We start from the raw sequence: 6,499 nt of genomic DNA, 5'->3' as shown, positions 1-6,499 counted from the left end.
TATTCAACCTTGCCTAAAAATAGCCACAAGCTCTCCTCTTATTCCTACTTCATAGGGTTGACCACTTTACACAAGCAATGTGGAATAAATAAAATAAAATAAAAGACTAATGGTTGCACAACTAGACAATTGCTAAAGTGGGGACATTACAGTCTGCCCTCCTTGAAATTGCTTGTCCTCAAGCAATCCAGCAACACAATGAACTCCAACCTCCACCCGGATCCCAAATGAAGTAGTATGTGACATCCTTGTGGACATTAAACCAACTACAAATCAGCATCATCAAAACCAACCACATGTGCTACAACCTAGCACCCAAAACTTGTGCTAATGATGTAGAAGTCAGAATGTTATCAAAAAGAAACTTTGTAGAAGATCTATGAAACCTCTTGTTCCCTGTATCCACCCACAATATATATTGAATTGGAATCCTGATCATCACCAACATGCATTGAAAAATATGTATCTATAGGTGAACCATATGCACTAATGCCAACTGTATCAACAATAGGTGTAGCCACATCAAAATATATGGACATAGGAACAACACTAACTACCACAAGAGAAAATTGAGCTGAATCTATAGTTGATGAAAAATCATAATCATCAACATGTGCACCATCATTAGAGCACACATCAACAAATGCAAGCATACTGCTAAACTCCTCCTTGGATGGTTCAATTGACACAGAAGTAGCTATTGATATGATAGTATCCTTGCATTCTCCTTATCCACATTTGTTGCATTGCCATCCCCTGACAAAACCTCATATGTGGATTCTTGACTCTGCACACATGACTTAAGGCCAAATTGTGAATCAATAATACTAGAGCGCAAACCCACATCTACTAACTTTGCTGAAACACCCACATCACCAACATTATAGCTGGGTGGCTCTATATGTGTCTCAATCCCACCTGAGGAAGCAACTGCCTCCTATGCTATAGCAACACCATGAGATCTCGCATACAAATCTCCAATAATAATCTTGTCCTTGAGAGAGCCAAAAGTATTAGTGATAACAACTGCATCAACTATCTTTGTACTAATTGTAGCAAGATCTTGGGAGCCTCAACTTGCTAAAGCTTGGTGTCATTATCCTCTACTACCACTAACACAATTGTATGACCCTGTAAAATAAGTCCATCGTTAGCACTGTAGATAGAACTAGCATGTGTCGTACTAAATATAGGTACATTTGTATCAATGACTCCTGTCAAGGAAAACTCAAGCTTCCTTCTTTGCAACCTCGACGTTGGCCTTCTTAAGACAAAAATCATATACCTTGTTGCCCTTTCAATTGTCTCTAGATCCAAAAAGCTCTCTATCAATCTCTATTGATGAAGCTTAGGTTTCTCCATACTCTTCTGCAAAGAATTCATCTTCACATTAACTTTGTTATTACTCCACTGATTTCTACAACTGTCAGTCTTCCTATGTCTGTCCATGGCTAGAAAATGCTAGAGTGCTGGTCACTTCAAATGTAACAACAAATCTGGAAATAATATAAATTTACTACCCCATAGGCTGGAAGGAAACCACTCTAATACCACTTTAATGGGCACCCTAGAAATGCCCAAAAATCGAACCAACTGCTGATAGTGATTGTAATGTCTTTGCATAAATTTTACACCACATAATGTGAACAAGAAGGAATTTATGCAAAACTAAACATTGAACTACTATTGAAATACTATTAGTTTTCAAGCTAATAAAATCAAATACATAGAAAAATTTTGAACTCACTAATTATTGCATGATATTTCAGTATTGACTTCCCATTTTGCTGCTATAGTAATATGAATAGTGTCACGCTACAATGTCGCTAAGTAAAACTATCTTCAATCAGTCTAAGACACTCATAAAATCATCCCTTCACAATGGCATAAGTATTAGACAAAAAGCAACAATGATATGAGAAAACACGCAATCTGCCTGTACTTGGAAATGCTCTCAAGTTGCATGTTAATGAAGCTAATAGCAATAAATTCCAAAGGCCAAAATCCAAGGGAATGATGTCTAGAATGTCACAAGAGAGGATAGATGTCCTCTAATGCCAAGAATAGATCCGTAACTCACACATCCAATTTCTTCCCATATTCAACCTTGCCTAACAATAGCTACAAGCTCTCCTTTTATTCCTACTTCATAAGGTTGACCACTTTACACAAGAAATGTGGGATAAATAAAATAAAATAAAAGAAAAGAAAAGGCTAATGGTCACACAACTAGATAATAGCTAAAGTAGGGACATTGTAGTTTTCCCTCCTTGAAATTGCTTGTCCTCAAGCAATCCAGGAACACAATGAACTCCAACCTCCACTTGGATCCAAATGAAGTAGTATGTGACATCCCTATGGACATTAAACCAACTACAAATCAATATCATCAGGACCAACCACATGTCCTACAACCTAGCACCCAAAACTTGTGCTGACGATGTAGAAACCAGAATGTCACCAGAAGGAAACTCCATAGAAGATCTATGGAGCCTCTTCTTCCCTATATAAACCAACATAATATATATTGGACTGGACTCTTGATCATCATCAACATGCATTGAAAAATTTGTAGCTATAGGCGAATCATATGCACTCATGCCAACTATATCAACAATAGGTGTAGCCACATAAAAATATATGGATGTAGGAACAACACTAACTGCTGCAACAAAAAACTAAACTGAATCTGTAGTTGATGAAAACTCATAATCATCAACATGTGCACCATCATTAGAACACACATCAATAATTACATGCATACTACTAAACTCCTCGTTGGATGGTTCAACTAACACAAAACTAGCTATTGATATTATAGTATCCTCGCATTCACCTAATCCCACTATTGTTGCATTACCATCCCTTGACAAAATCTCATATGTGGATTCCTGATTCTACACACATGACTCAATGCCAGATTGTGAATCAATAATACTAGAGTGTAAACCCACATCTACTGACTCCGCTGAAACACTCACATCACCAACATCATAGCTAGGTGGCTCTATACATGTCTCAATCCCACCTGAGGAAGCAATTGCCTCCTGCACTATAGCAACACCATGAGATCTTGCATACAAATCTCCAATAATAATCTTGTCCTTGAGAGAGCTAAAAGTATTAGTGGTAACAACTGCATCAACTATCTCTATACTAACTGTAGCGAGAGCTCTAAGAGCCTCAACTTACTAAAGCTCGGTGTCATTATCTTTTGCTGCCACTAACACAACTGCATGACCCTGTGAAATAATTTCATCATTAGCACTATAGATAGAACTAGCAAGTGTTGTACCAAATATAGGTACATTTGCATTAGGGACTCCTATCAGAGAAAACTGAAGCTTCCTTCCTGCAACCTCGATGTCGGCCTTCTAAAGGTAGAAACCATATACCTTTCTACCCTTTCAATTGTCTCTAGATCTGAAAAGCTCTTTATCAATCTCTATTGATGAAGCTTAAGTTTCTCCATACTCTCCCACAAAGCATTCATCTTCATGCTAACTTCATCATTACTCCACTGACTTCTAGAATTGCCAGTCCTCCTATGTCTATCCATGGCTAGAAAATGCTAGAGTGCTGGTCACTCCAAATGCAATATAAAATATGAAAATAATATAAATTTACTATCCCACAGGATGGCAAGAAACTACTCTAATACCACTCTAATGGGCACTGTAGAAATGCCCAAAAATTGAACCAACTGCTGATAGTAATTTTAATGTCTTCGCATGGATTTGAAACCACATAACATGAACAAGAAGGAATTTATACAAAACTATACATTGAACTACTATTGAAATAATATTATCTTTCCAGCTAATAAAATAAAATACATAGAAAACTTCTCAACTCACTAATTATTGTATGATATTCCAGTATTGACTTCCCATCTTGTTGCTACAGTAATATGAATAGTATCGCACTGCAGTGCCACTATAGTAAAACTATCTTCAATCAATCCAAGACAGTCATAAAATCATCCCTTCACAATGGCATAAGTATCAGACAAAAAATAGGAATGATATGAGCAAACACCCAATCCGCCTATAGCTAGAAATGCGCCCAAGTTGCCTGTTAATGAAGCTAATAGAAATGAATTCAAAAGGCCAAACCCTAAGGGAATGACATCTAGAATGTCACAAGAGAGGATAGACGTCCTCTAATGCCAAGAACAGATTTGTAACTCATGCATCCAATTTCTTATCAAATTCAACCTTGCCTAACAATAGCTATAAACTCTCCTTTTATTCCTACTTCATAGGGTCGACCACTTTACACAAGCAATATGGGATAAATTAAATTAAATAAAAGAAAAGAAAAGGCTAACGATTGCACAATTGGACAATTGCTAAAGTGGGGACATTATAGTCTGCCCTCGTTGAAATTGCTTGTCCTCAAGCAATCCAACAACACAATGAACTCCAACCTCCACTCAAATCCCAAATGAAGTAGTATGTGACATCCCTATGGACATTAAACCAACTACAAATCAACATCATTAGGACCAACCACATGTCCTACAGCCTAGCACCCAAAATTTGTGCTGATGATGTAGAAGTCAGAATGTCACTAGAAGACAACTTTTTCGAAGATCTATGAAACCTCTTCTTCACTATACAACTGCTAAAGTGGCAACATTACATTTTGAGGACACACCTTCTATATTGTCAACATATGGAATTGTACATTTAATTGATTTTTTTGAATTGTGTTATGGTTTTAGATATGTATTATCATTTGTAACTTCAAGTTTTGGTTTGGAATTGAATGTTAAATATTGTATTTTAATTAATTATTTATAACTTCAATATATTTTTGTAATATCTTAAAAATATCCTTTTAATAATTAATTATTAGAATAAATTATTATTATTATGAAATATTGAATTATTATTATCATTTATCTTTAATAATTTTTTTGATGTCTTTAATTTAAATAACTCTTTAATAATATGTTTATTCTTGTAACTTATTAATAAAATGTATTAACTTTTTAATTTATGTCATGATTTTTGAGTCATTCTAATTTTAATTTCTCCAAAAATAAAGGCTTAAGATAATTATAATAATGATTTTTTTTTTACTATGATTTAAAAAATAATTTTATCTTCTATTAAGTTTCTATCATTAATAATGCTAACTATTTATTAATTAGAAATTTATTATTATTATTATTATTACATATATCCTTTTATAAATAACAACATATATAATTTGACAATTGTAAAGTCTACTTATCATTTTAAATATATTTATTTGCGTATATGATTTGAATTTTTTTTTTTTGATCGATAAGAGGCCGAAGCCAAGGTTAATTATTCTTATTTGTAGTGATTACTTATTTTGATTGTTAGTTAAGCTTGAGTAGATTTTGAACCCAAGACCTCCCAGTTCAGAAGCTCACAATTTACCGTTGTGTTGTAGGCTCTTACCTGATTTGAAAAATAATTTTATCTTTCATTAAGTTTGTATCATTAGAAATGCTAACTAGTTATTGATCAAATTTTTAATTTTTAATTTTTATTATTATTATAATTATATATATATATATATATATAATAATCCATTAAATTCAAACTCAATCTCTTTAACATCAAACAAAAATATTTTTGTTTAATATAATAATATTTTAAAATAAAAAAATTAAATAATAAATATCATCAAAATACAAAAATTTGACCTTTAATTTTAATCAAGAGATAAAATTTATATAAATATATTTTAATTAAAAAATATTATTATTATTTTAAAAATATTATTAATAATTATTATAAAAATATTATTAAAATATATTTCATATAGGTTCCTTTTGTTAAAAAATTAAAGAAATAAAAATTTATTAAATATATTACATTAATCAAAATATGCAAACTAGGAGACGAATGAAAGAGGAGGTAAAAAGAAACTAACTATAAGAAAAACAAGTAGCTAAGACAAACAAGTATTAATTAAATATTTGATATGACCTGGCATAGAATCCATACTCAACATGAGCTCACATGGGGTATCCATGGCATCCAACCCCATTCTAATGATGATGCTAGATAGTTGTCGCCCATTTATCAGTGCATGTTGACTTTTTCCCAACTTATGCTATGTCTTTTCCAACTCTCTTTTTGGTGGATGAGGACCACTTGCTTGGGGACCACATCATCATTTGGTTGACTATGCATGTGCTTGGAGCAATTTGGAGTTTGTATTACTTAATTGGAGTTTACCCCATTATCAACGTATGAAGTTGTGGATTGGGCTTTACCCACATGCATCGTTCAATGTGCAGCTTTGACAAATATGACCTATGTTAGACCCTATTTCCATCCTCCATCAATTGAGACCAAAATGGAGATTATTCCCACTCACATTGGCATTATTCTAGTCAATGTGCCAAGCTTCCCACCATATGTTATTTCTTTTGGCCCATTGATTTAGCCTTCTTCACTTTTTTTTTGATATTGATGGAGCTTTCTAGCAGCAGTTTTTGGGTCTTTGGAGGCTT

Source organism: Cupressus sempervirens, chromosome 9 (genome assembly GCF_028749045.1).
Source record: "Cupressus sempervirens isolate cs-2001-9-10 chromosome 9, ASM2874904v1, whole genome shotgun sequence".
Taxonomy (NCBI): Eukaryota; Viridiplantae; Streptophyta; class Pinopsida; order Cupressales; family Cupressaceae; genus Cupressus; species Cupressus sempervirens.
The sequence above is the reverse complement of the archived record's forward strand: the minus strand, read 5'-3'. Positions refer to the sequence as shown.